The sequence below is a fragment of the Antechinus flavipes genome, chromosome 3, assembly GCF_016432865.1.
Source record: "Antechinus flavipes isolate AdamAnt ecotype Samford, QLD, Australia chromosome 3, AdamAnt_v2, whole genome shotgun sequence".
NCBI lineage: Eukaryota > Metazoa > Chordata > Mammalia > Dasyuromorphia > Dasyuridae > Antechinus > Antechinus flavipes.
The window spans coordinates 534,640,693-534,653,940 of NC_067400.1; the positions used below are offsets into that span (position 1 = coordinate 534,640,693).

Consider the following 13,248-nt stretch of genomic DNA (forward strand, 5'->3'; position numbering starts at 1 on the left):
CTTCCTTACACCCAGCTTTGTCATTTCTTAGCTCAAACCCAACAACCAGCCAATCCTTCAGAAGCTCTTTATTCCCCGGGGGGAATTTTGAATTAATTTCTCTGACCTTTAAAAGCTTTCAGAATTTGATGCTGCCTTTCGTTTCTAGACTCACCTTATTACTTCTCTCTACACACCTACACACATATTCCAAAGTAGAGTACTCTCTGCACTCTGAATATACTTTGAACTCTCCAACCTTTGTGATTTTGTCCAGTGTTATGTGTCTAGAATGTTGTCTGCCTCTTCCTTTGATGACTTCATATATATACACACACACATATATGTACATATATGTGTATACATATATATACATACACACACACATACACACACACACACACATATATATATATATATATATATATATATATATACTTTAAAGCCCAATTAAAAATGCCATCATCTCCACAACACCTTGTTTGAGCCCTCTGTCAGAAGGAGCCTTTCATTTTGAACCTTAGGTTGTACTTTGCCTTTAACTCTCTAAAGCATATATGTAATATTGTACTTTACAATGATCTATTTTGGAATAGTTATCCAAATTTATAGAATAGCCAGTGGAAAACTCCTCAAATTCTTTCACAGAGTACAGGTTAAGTATCTGAACTGTCATTATTGTCTTGATGACAATCCAGGGAAAAGTTATACATGATGTTGAGGTTTAAGGTGTGATCTCCATTGTGGGTGGTTAAGAAAGAGTGAAGATGGAATGACAGAGGTCAACAAACTAAGAGGCTATGATGTTTGAAAGTAGAATGTCAGGGAGAATGATAGCAGGCCTTAGCAGTCAGTCAATAAAAATTTATTGTCTACTATGTGCTACCTCTCAAGATCAAGAAGTTTTTCTTGATATGAAGCCTAATTTGCCTCATTGCACCTTCTATTCATTGTTCCTGGTTCTTCCCCTGAGATCAAATAGAGTAAGTTTAGGCTGTTTTCAACAGATTCAACTCTTTAAAGACAGATCTGATCTCTGTGAATCCTTTCAACATTCCCAGTTCCTTCACTTGAACCTACCTTTAATATCATGGGTATCTTTCATTATTGAGATTGCCCTCATCGGGACAATATCCAGTCTATCAATACCTTTCTGAGAGTGTGGCATCCAGAACTGATTCTATAGTACAAAGTACATTGGAGCTGTGATCTGTTTATTCCTAGATACTGTGTTTCTCAATGCAGCTTTTACCTGTCATAACATACTGTTCTCATTGAGCTTACAATCCACTAAAATCCCCAGATTTTTTTTTTAACTAAGAGCTGTCTCAGTCAAGTCTTCCCCAACTTATACTTTTGAAACTAACTTTTTGGAAGCAAGACTTTACATTTATCCCTACTGAATTTATTTTAATTTTATTTATTTTTAACTTTTTGAATCTTAACTCTTGTCATTCAGTGTGCCAGTTATCCATGGTTTAAGCCACTCACAAACCTGATTGATAAAAGTGTTAAATAGCATAAAGCCAAGCACTAGTCCTTGGGTACTCCACTGTAGAATCTGCTAAGTTGATATTAAATCATTAATGACTATTCTTTGATAGATTTCCCACAAATTCCATGTCCATTTCATTATATTATACTGTAGTTCATTATAGACTCCTTGAGGGCAAGGGCTGTTTTTCTTTTAATTATTTGTATCCTCAGTGCTTAGCACAGTGCCTGACACATAGATGCTTAATAAATGTTTATTGGATTGAACTAGTGCACATCTCTTCCAGATTTCCTACAAAAATAGTATGAGATAATTGATCAAATACTTTTCTAAAATCTAGGTAAACAATATCCACAGCATTCCTTTTTTAGGCTAGTTTGCTTATCCTGTCAAAAAAGATATCAAATTAGTCTGGTGTGCAGGATACATTCTAGATAGGGCCATGATGGCTAGCTCTTTGCAAATTTCTTTTCCCATCCCCATTCTAGATGATTTCTGTCTCTTTAATGGCTTACTCTAGAATTTTCTAAAAAAAATTTGCAAAAACAATTTGCAAATAGTTTACACACGGTTATTCTCTCCTTTTTTTAAAAATTGGACAAATGGTCTCCAACATTATAATTATAAATTCTATGATCTTTCAAATAGTACTAATAGGCTCAGCAATCATACTTTTCAGTTCTTTCACTGCCTAAAGATGTAATTCATTTTTGGTCAGGTGACCTGAATTCATCAAAGATAATCAGATGGTATAAGATTCAAAAAAAGGGAGATTACCAAGTATGAAGGGTAGAATGAACATCTGGAAGTAGCATTGGAGGAGCAAGGAGTAGACCATGAGACCTCTTCTTGTCCTGATGAATTTAAGAGCATAAGGAAGGGGATGGATGTCTGTCTTTTCATTGAGAGTTTTAAATGTACTTTATTACTCATAAAGCATAGCACACAAATTATCTCAATATTTTATTTTATTGTTTGATGGCCTTGGAATTCATCCCTCTTCCACTCTACAATCCAATCAGGTATTTCCAGTTGCCACATCCTTTTGGGCAGGTCATGCATGCTTCTAGCTCTGAGGCAGACAGCTGCTTAGTGATTAGCACTGTCTGCTTTTGACCTTTTCTCTCTGTATTCTGGACTTGCCTCTCACATATTTCCTTTTGGTTCTAACCTCTCTGTCTGGCTTCCAGGTTTGGATGTCTGCTTGAGTCCTTGATATTGTCTTTGTTTCCTTGCTTGGACTCTGCTAACTCAGGTTCTGACCCAAAGCTTTTCTTGATTTTGTTACCTTGGCTTGGAATGATGCAACTGCTGAGGGCCTTCAAATTGACACACATTCTTTGTCTTTGTCAGACTCATTTTTTGTGTGTGTTGGCCTGATAATCCTGATTTGCTAGACAGCTAGGTGATATAGAGGAAGAGCTTTATGTCTAGAGACAGGAAAACCTGAGTTCAAATTCAACTTCAGACACTTACAAGTTGTGTAATTCTTGAAAAGTTACTCAATCTCTGTCTTCTTTAGTTTCCTCAAATGTAAAATATGGATTACAATAACAGCAGCTTCCTTCCAGGGTTGTTATGAGAATCAAATGAGACATTTGTAAAATGCTTAGCACAGTGCCTGACAAATAGTAGGTACTTAATAAATCCTTGTTTCATTATTTTTCTCTCCTTGGGAACTCTGAAAAACAGAAGGTTGAATTTTCACTAAGTAAATGTGTCAAGGCAACAAACTATGTAGGCAGCAGTCAGGTAAAATGGAAAGTGAACTGGGTATGTGAGTTGGGGCAGTTAGGTATCACAGTAGATAGAGTACTGGGCTTCCTCAGCTCAAATCTGGCTTTAGATACGTCCATGTTGTGTGACTCTGGACAAGTTGCTTAACCCTGTTTTGCCTCAGTTTTGTCATTTATAAAATTACCCGGAGAAGGAAATGGCAAACCATTCCAGTATCTTTGCCAAGAAAACCCTCAATGGGCTCACAAAGAGATAAGCATGACTGAAATAATTAAACAACAACAATAACATGTAAATCAGAAAAATTAGAAGACCCCAGACACTTAGATCTGAGTTCCAGCTCTGCCATTTTGTTATGTGACTACAGGCAAGTCACTTTGATTCTTGGGGCCTCAGTTTCCTTGGCTGTAAAAATGAGATAATTGGGCAAGCGGATCCTTTCCAGCTCTAACCTGTTACTTTTCCGACCAATATTCAGGATTTCATCCCCATAATCTTCCATAAGAAAATTGTCTTCCACAAACATAGATCTGTAACGCCTTTGCCCATGGTCATATAGCGAGTATGTGTCAGAGAAAAAAACTTGGGCCAATTCCTTTGTGACTCTATGGCCACCCCTCTTTTCGCTACCTTATGCTGCCTATAATTCAATGATTTTTTATTGTTTTCAAAGCACTTTAAACATATGACCTCATTTTAACTTTGAAATAAATCTCTCAGGTAGATGCTATTGATATTATTCTCCCCATTTTACAGATGAGGAAAATGAGTTTCAGAGAGGATGAATGTTTTGTTTATGGTCACAGAGGAAAAGATTTTAACCCAGATCTTCATAACTCACACCTTGTATTCTGTTCTTTTAGCCAGAGGGGTCACATGAAACCCCTGGGCCATAGGCAGTCTCTAATACTCCCAAAACAGATTTAAATGTATCTTTTCATTGGTTTTGGCTGAACTTGAGTGTCTGAGGACTGCATGCATAGGCCACAGAACTAAAAGAACTTTAAAGCCTTTTGCTACTCTAACATCTTCAGTGAAGAGGTTCTCTCTTCATTGCATAAATAATTAGGACCAAAGGGAAGAGAATACCAATGATGGGTCAGTGAGCCTCTGAGGAAGGAGTTGGATGTAGCTGGACTATTGCCCAGTATTTTCTCTGGTGGTGTCAACATTAGGATAGCAAATGATTTAGGAGCTTGGGAAAGCTTTGGAGTGAGCAGGGCTATTCTCATCCTCCTCACTCCTGACGCAAGGAGTTGGAAGATGTTCACTGTGGGAATGAAAAAGACTAAGAGTTCTCACTTTTAGTCCTGATTTATGACCATTGACTTTTAACAGCCTGCCCCACCCCCTATTCCTCAGGCCTAGGTTATCCATCAGAATGAGTGACTAATGGGCTACTTCCCCACTTTTCAACAGGTTTACCTGATCCCCAACAACTCACTCCAGACTGCTGAGCCACATCCCAACCTGAAGCTGGGGATTCATCAGAAAATAATGAGTTACTAGCTTTTGTCCTAGGGTGTGTGGTTGAGGAAAAGAGGAAGGATAGGGATGTGTCCTTAAAAAAAAGAAAGGTCTCTGACTCCTTTTTTCCAACAGACAGCAGTAGGAGTCTGTAGAAACCTTTGCTTCAAAACTCCTTGTATTCTGTATCAAGCAAAAGTTTCCCATTTACAAGTGAGACTGGTGTACCTTCCGTTAGTAGGTAGTTAGAAGGTAATTGATGAAACTAAATGCCATCTGGGGCTGAGGGACAGCAGTGTATTCTTCAAAATGAGTAGGAGTGGGGTGAGGTATGATTTTTCCTATTTAGTCTGTTCTGGCCAGAATACATTCCTATGGTATTTTGTCCATTCTGGGGATCACGTTTTAGGAAGTGACAATCTGTATTACACTAGACTGGTATGGGAAGAGACCTGGAGATATATAATATAAAGAACAGGAATTGAGTCTGTTTAAGTTGGAGAAGGGAAGACATTGAAAGGACATAATCACTTCGTTCGAATATTTGAAGAGATGTTATATGGAAGAAGGATTTGATTTGTTTGCTTATTTTCTTGTCTAAAAAAGGTGGCAGTGGTACAGGGTAGGCTACAGTCCTTCAGTTTTATGTAAGGAACAGCTTTCTAAAATTTAGATGTATCCAAAAATGGAATGAGTTTTTTTGAGGTAGTGAGTTCCTTATACCTGAAGTTCTTCAAGTGGAGACTGGGATTGTTGTTGAAGGGATTTCTGTTCTAAGAAAAGTTGGACCATATAGTTTCTGTGGATTCTTGCCATTCAGAGAATCTATGGATATAAAGCAAAGACAGCTATCACTCTTTATTGGAAGATTCTGCACTGCATAAGCTAAAATTTCTTCCTTTCCCCCACCTTCTCCTCCTTATCATTAGCACTTTTTTTCCTTAAGAAATTTCTTTGTATTACTTTGCATATATGCTGTTCTTCCTTTTCTTTCTACATATTCTATTTCCTTCCCAACCATCAAATCTGTGGCACAATGTAATTTTTTATGACTAATTAGTGCAGGGGTGGGGAATGTCTGGCCTGCCATACAAGACCCCTGAGATCATTTGCTAAGGCAACTGCAGAGAATGATAAACTGACAGCTAGGTACAATAACTTCGCACTGCTTACGTTCTTTAAGTTGATAATATTGTATGGCCCACAAATGACGTTATAAATATCCAAATGATCCTTGGCAAAAAAAGGACTCCCACCCTGGTTTAGTGTCTTACCTCCCAGTGGGGTAAGATGAGGCTAGTTGGAAAAGATTTTATCTTGATTCAATTCAACAAACATTTGTTGAGCACATCCCGCTAGTTGTTATATTACTATTTCCATTTTATGAGTAAGAAAATTGATACTGAGAGAAATGAAGAAATTTGCTTTTAGTCATACATCCAGCAAATATCAGAACCTCACCTAGAACCCAGGCTTCCTGATGACAATCAAATTTGGTGCTACTTCTATTATAGATCTCATTGCTTCCTCCAACCAACTAGCATATATGAATGATTCCCAGTGGAATTTAGAGGCACATATGTAAGTTAAGTGTATTCAAGCTGCTATGTGATGGAGAAGAAAAATAATAAGCCCTGAAGGGATAAACTATTGCTGGTGAGTCACTGGTCTTATCTTCTGCTACGGACAGCTCAAGAAGAGAATGAGAGGCAAAGCTTCACTAGCAGTTTCCTTTATATAAATAAGAATATTGAGATAAACTCCTGAGAGTTCCTGGGAGAATGAGAGAACACACTTAAGAAATCAGAAGTGAATCCCAAGCCTCCATCTCTACATATACTCCATGGGAGCACTAGAAAACTCCAGCTTCCTTGTTGGACAGCTCCACCTAAGTTCTCCTATAGTTTAAATTCAACCAAAAGGAATTCATCCCATTGCCTTACTAAAACCTTTCTCATTTGTCCTTTTCTTTTTATCTTCACTGAGACCACCCTTATTCAATAACCTTATTATCTCAGCATAGACTATAGATTCCCATTTGGTTTCCCTATCTCCAGCCTCTCCCTTAGCTAATCCATTTTTTAATAGAGTTGTTCCATGTCCCAGCCTTGACAATCTCCTGTTTACAACCTTCAGTGGTTCCCTATCACCTTATGAATAAAGTTAAAACTTTGATTTCTCATTCAAGGTCCTACACAAGCTGACTTTAATCTATCTTTCCACATTCAATCCATCCTCCTAATCTTCATTATATACACTCTAGCCAAACTGGACTACTCACTCCTTTTTGAATAGTCCCAAGCCTTTTTGCTTTTAAGCCTTTTCAAGTGCTGATTCCTTTATTATATAAGGGAAGTGCTTCCCTCAACTTTATCTTTCCTTTCTGTGGAAATTCTACTTATGATTCAAGGCCCAGATCATTTGACACCTTCACCAAGAAATCTTTCCTGATCACCCCTCAGACAAAAGTTATCCCTTCTTCTATAACCTCTACCTTTTATTAGTTTCATTTCCTATTTCTAATTATATTTGTATATATTTGGATTTATACAAATTTGAATATTTGTACTTATAGGATCAGAAAATTTTAACATTGGAAAGGACCTTAGAGAACATCTAATGCAATTTGAACACTTAACAGATGAAATCCATGGAAGGGAAATGATTTGGTCTGGGATCATTATTTTTCATAATAGACACAAGTTTCTGGGGTTCTAGGACTCATATCTTGTACTTCTCTGTATATCCTCCAACTATTAACTCTCAGATTGAACTGAGATGAAATAGGATGCAAAAGTACATTTAACAAATGTTTGTTGAAAGAACACATTGAGTAGAACCACAGAGCTTAAAGAAACCTCATGAAACTGGCACAGTTTCAAATAAGCTTACTGACCCTGCTAAATGATTGCCTCAGGAGACATGGGATATCCCATTCATCCTCAGACTTTCAGCACTTATTATCCAGGCCCCTATCAATTACTATTTACATCTCACTGCATCTCTCAAGCAGTGCTTGTTGAATACATAACTGTATGATTTTCATGCTTCTATTTAAATTTATATGTATTTATTCTTTTTAATCATCTTCCCAATTACTCTGTAGGTTCCTTGAAGGCAGGGAATGTATTTCCTGTTTTTTGTCTGTGTGTCTTGGGTGCTTAGTTCAGTGCCTAGCAGAGCGAGGTCTGGATGGATATATGTTGAATGATTGCGTATTGGTCTGTTTCAAGATATGGAACAAAATAATTTGCAAGGTCTTGATAATCCATTAACCCTGGTTTGACCCAGGGTAACTTGTCAGTTGATTAGGCTAGTTTCCTTTGGTGTTTTTGAGATCTCCCTCTGGATCACTAGACACACCCCTGAAGCTTGTCTTTTTGGATAGAAACCAGAATCTGGAGAATTGAGCCAGGGATTGTGCACAACCAAATTCTTCTGAAGCCAATAGCTGGGTAAGAAAAATCGTACCCAGGAAAGGCTCTGTATGCAGTCTGCTAATTATCTATTTAGAATGCGGAATGGCTACAGATCAAAAACTTACTTGGCATTTGGCACAGGAGAGAGCCAAGACCCAGACACACTTTCGGTTCTGCAGCTTAAACTAAGACCCTCAAAAAAATAAAATTATGGGTGGGTCACAAAGGAAATTTATGAGGACACAGATATGAAATATTATTTGGCAAACAGCAAGGAGCTCTAAGCAAAGAGAATTGTGTTCCTGTCATCATCTACAAGAAAAAGGAATCTAATAATAACAATGAAAGTGTAATCATTATAACATATGACTTATATGTTACTTTAAAGTTTGTGAAAAGTTATATAAATTTAGTCTTATTTGAACCTCATAACAATCTTGTGAGGTAGATACTGAAGATACTATTCATTTTTTTTAGATGAGGAGATTGAGATGCAACTGATTTGCCCTTAGTCACACAGCTAGCCCCAATCTTCCCCATTTTAACTCAAATATTTTATCCACTATATCAGTGGCTCTCAAAGTGAGATTTGAGACCCCTTCAGGTCTTTGGGATACTTTCATTGCTTCTGTGAGGTCATACTAGCAAGACATTATTAGTATATTAAAAGATTTCTTCCTTTTTTAGCTACATATTTATGTGTGGCTGAATTTTCTTCATTTACTTCAATCAAAGGAACATTTCACAACAGATTGAATGTAGAAACAAATATCAAATCCAGCTGTCTTCTGTTAAGTCCAATATTAAAGAGAATTGCAAAAATATGTAAAACAATGCTACTCTTCTCAATAATTTTTTTTGGAAAATAGTTATTTTTATAAAAAGAAAACCCTGTTTTTTAGATTAACACAAAATGGAATTGTTATTGTTTTAAATAAATTGATATTTTAAGATTTTAAATTTCTAATATGTTGAAGATCAATAGATATAATCCATATCAACTTAAGCTATTTGGGATTTTTATTTAAGCATATAAAAGAGTCCTCAATATTGAATGTAAAGGGATTCTGAGACCATTTGAGAAATTCTATACAACACAGAATATTCCTTCACAGTCACCTTGTTTGTAAAAGGATGGTAAAGTCATGGGTAGACCAATACAAAGGTTTCTATTTTTAATGTCAGGGATGCTGGGTAGAAATTCTAATTTTGCTATTCAGGATCTATGTGATTTTGGGAGAATTCACTTAACTTTTAAGATCAACCAATCAAAAAGCATTTATTAAGTACCTACTATGTGCCAGCAACTGGGCCTGGAGTTAGGAAGACTTTTAGTTCAAATCTGGCTTCAGACATTTGTTAGCTGTGTAACCCTATCTAATATTTAAATCTTTCTGCCTCAGTTCCTCATCTATAAAATGAGCAAGAGTAGAAAATAGTAAATGACTTCAGTATCTTTGCTAAGAAAACCCTAAAATGGCATCAAAAAGAATAAGATGCAACTGAAATGACTAAACAATAACAAAATACTATATGATGAGTACTTGTTTGTGTTAAATACTGTTTTAAATATAAACCCAAAGAAAGATGGATCCATGACCTCACATTCATTTTGTGTTTCTAATCAATTAGTGACTTAAAAATAATCTTCTAAAAATTTGTTATTCATTTAAAAAGTTTTTTCCTTTTTACCTTTTGAATTCCAAATTCTTCCCTCTAACCCTCTTCCACATTCACTGAGAAGGCAAACAATATGATATCAATATACATGTGAAATTATGCAAAACATATTTCAATATTAGCCATATTTCAAAAAAGGCAAGAAAAAAGTGAGAAAATTATACTTTGGTTAGCATTCAGACTTCATCAGTTCTCTCTCTGGAGGTGGATAGCATTTTTTTCTTTTCTTTTTTTGTTTTAAAGTTCCTTGCCTTTATTATTTTTCTGTGATCATTTAAAAATATTTCCATATGAGTCAGTCATGTTAGGAAAGAAAAATTAGACCAAAAGAGAAAAACCACAAGAAAAAATTACCTCAGCAACAACAATAGCAAAACATGAAAATAATGTGATCATTGTAATGATCAGAGTAGTTCAGTCTTTCACAGTTGATCATCATAACAACATTGGTATTACTGTGCACAATGATCTCTCAGTTCCTCTCACTTCACTTTGCATCAGTTAATATAGGTCTTTTTCTAAAAACTAGCTTTTTCCTCATTTCTCATAGCATAATTGTACTTCATCCCATTTATACGCCACAATTTGTTTAGCCATTCTCCAACTGATGAACATTCCCTCAATTTCTAATTCTTTGTTATTACAAAAAAGCTGCTATAAATAGTTTTGTACACATAGATGCTTTTCCTTTTCCTTTGCTCTCTTTGGAGTGTAGATCTAATAGTGGTATTGCTCGTTCAAAGGGTATTCACAACTTTATAGTTTTAAATTGTTCTCAAGAGTGGTTGAACCAGTTCACAGTTCTACTAACAGTTCATTAGTGTACTTATTTTCCCCTTACTTTTATCAGAATCTGTAATTTCTAAAAGGTGTGAGGTAGTAACTGAGAGTTATTTTACTTTGCCTTTCTTTAATCAATAAGGATTTAGGGCATTTTTATATGACAACAGATAATTTTGATGTATTCTTATGAGAATTGTTTATATCCTTTGACTCCTTATCAATTGGGATTGTCTCTTATTTTTATAAATTTGACTAAGCTCTAGGCTCAGTGTATATTTGCAAAATAAGGTCTTTATCAGAGAAAGTTGTTGTAAAATTTTTTTATATTACTTCATTGTCTATGATAACTTTTAGTAAAATATACTTTTCTTGATTATTCTGTTTAATTGGGTCTAATTTTGCTTTTGTTTTTTATGAGATCATGATTGCTAACTTTGCCTTTTTAAAAATTTAACTGAAGTATATTAGATTCTGTTACAGTGCTCTATTTTAACTCTGTGTGACTTTCTGTTTCAAGTGTGTCTCCTGTAAACAACATATTCTTAGATCCTGGTTTCTAATCCATTCTGTTATCTGCTTCCATTTTATTGTTTAGTGCATCCCATTTATATTTATTTATGATTCACAGTGATGATTACTATATTTTTCCATCCATTTCATTTTTTTTCTGTTTCTTCTTTTCTCTGAAGAAATTCTGATGAATGTGAGGTTGCCCACTACTCTTCATATTCTCTTATTCTGTAAAAGCTCTTTGTGCCCCTCTTTTATATGAAAAAATTGTCCCCATTCCACCTCTTTCCCCCCTTTTTCAGTACATCTCTTTATCTCACCTCTTCGTTTTTCTTGAATATCATTCCAATATAATTGACTTATCCATGCCCTCTGTCCTTTTAACTGCACTAATAATGATAAAGTTCTTAAGAATTACATGAATCATCTTCCCATATTAGAATATAAGTTTAACTTTATTGATATCCTTATGATTATTCTTTCATATTTAACTTTTTATATTTCTCTTGAATTTTGTGTTTAAAGTCAATTTTTTTATTCATCTCTTTTCATCAGAAAATTTTACAAGTTTCTATTTCATTAAATATCTATTGTTTTTATCCTGAAGAATTATACTCAGTATTGGGTAGGTTATTTTTGGTTGTAATCCTACAATCTGGTCTTCCAGGATATAATATTCCAAGACTTCTGTTCCTTTAATGTGGAAGCTGCTAAATCTTGTGTGATTCTGACTGTAGCAACATGGTATTTGAATTTTTTTTTTCTGATTGCTTGAAGTAGTTTCTCTTTGACCTGGAACCTTGGCTATAATATTCCTGGGAGTTTTCATTTTGGGATCTCTTTCAGGAGGTAATTGGTATTCTTTTTTAATTTCTATTTGACTCTTTAGATCTAAGATATTAGGGCAGTTTTCCTTGATGACTTCCTGAAACATGATATCTAGGCTCTTTCTTTGATCAAGACTTTCGGGTAGTTCAATAATTTTAAAATTCTCTCTCTTTGGTTTATTTACAGATCAGTTGTTTTTCTTATGAGATATTTCATATGTTCTTCTCTATTTTTATCCTTTTAACTTTGTTTTATTGTTTCTCGGTATCTCACAGAATTACTTACCTAATTCTAACTTTTAAGGAATTATTTTCTTCAGTGAGATTTTGTATTTAGGGTGTTATTTTCTCCAATATTTTTGTACCTTTTATAAACCAAGCTGTTAATTCTCTATTCATAATTTTCTTGTATCACTCTCACTTTTTCCCCCTAATTTTTCTCTTGCCAGTCTTAGCTCTTTTTTTTCTCTCCTAGGAAATCTTGCTGGGCTTAGGTCCAATTGAGATGTGTCTTTGAGGCTTTGTGGCTGTTTTCACATTGTTGTCATCTTCTGATTTTATGCTGTGGTTTTCTCTGCCACCATGGTAGCTTTTAATAGTGAAATTATTTTTGTTGTTATTATTTGCTCATTTTTCCAATTTATTTTTTTACTTTGAACTTTATTTTAAAGTTGGGCTCTATTCATCTTAGGATAGGAAGGTGCCGCAAATTTCAGGGTTTTTTTTTGCTGTTGTTTTCAGCAGCACAATATTTGCAGCGTCTGCAAATATTTGATAGTTCCAAGGTGGTATGATCCTGGGAGAAGTGTGGTCACTGTTCTCCTGATCTTGATCCTCAAAGGACCCTTTCTCCCTTGAAGTCACAAATTCCAATGCTCCTCTTTGCTTTGGATCTGGGGCTAGGGTCTGTTCTCGCATGTGATGGATTTCTAGCCTTCCTCTCTTCTCTGAAACAGTGATCTAGAATTGTATTTGGGCAAAAGAATTTCCAGTCAGTTCCTGCTGTACTCAGTGAGACCAAAGGATTCTCTCTATTGTCTTTCTGACTATTTGTCTGACCCCCTTACTCTCTCTGAGCTGAGAGTGTCTGAAGCTGCTGCTACTGTGGCTATTGTTGTTGTGTATATAGGCCCCAGACAGGCTTTGACCCTGGTGTTATAAATTTTTCTTGCTGACTTCTTAAATTCTTTTAAGCTGGAAGAATGTCTCACCTTGACTATTAGCTTTGCTGCTCCAAAATTTTATTTGAGGTGTCATTTTAAAATTGTTTGGAGGGAAATACTGAGAGAGTTTAGCTGGGTTGCCTCTAATCCACCATCTTGGTTCCTTGCCCTCACATTCTAATGAAGGG

The 13,248-nt window shown here is 35.5% G+C and overlaps 1 protein-coding gene across 2 annotated transcripts in view; it reads right to left on the reverse strand.

The window, feature by feature from the left end:
• The window catches only part of ME3 (malic enzyme 3), a 296,435-nt gene that overhangs the window by 88,308 nt on the left and 194,879 nt on the right, over positions 1-13,248 (reverse strand). The gene's annotated exons all lie outside the window — the stretch shown is intronic.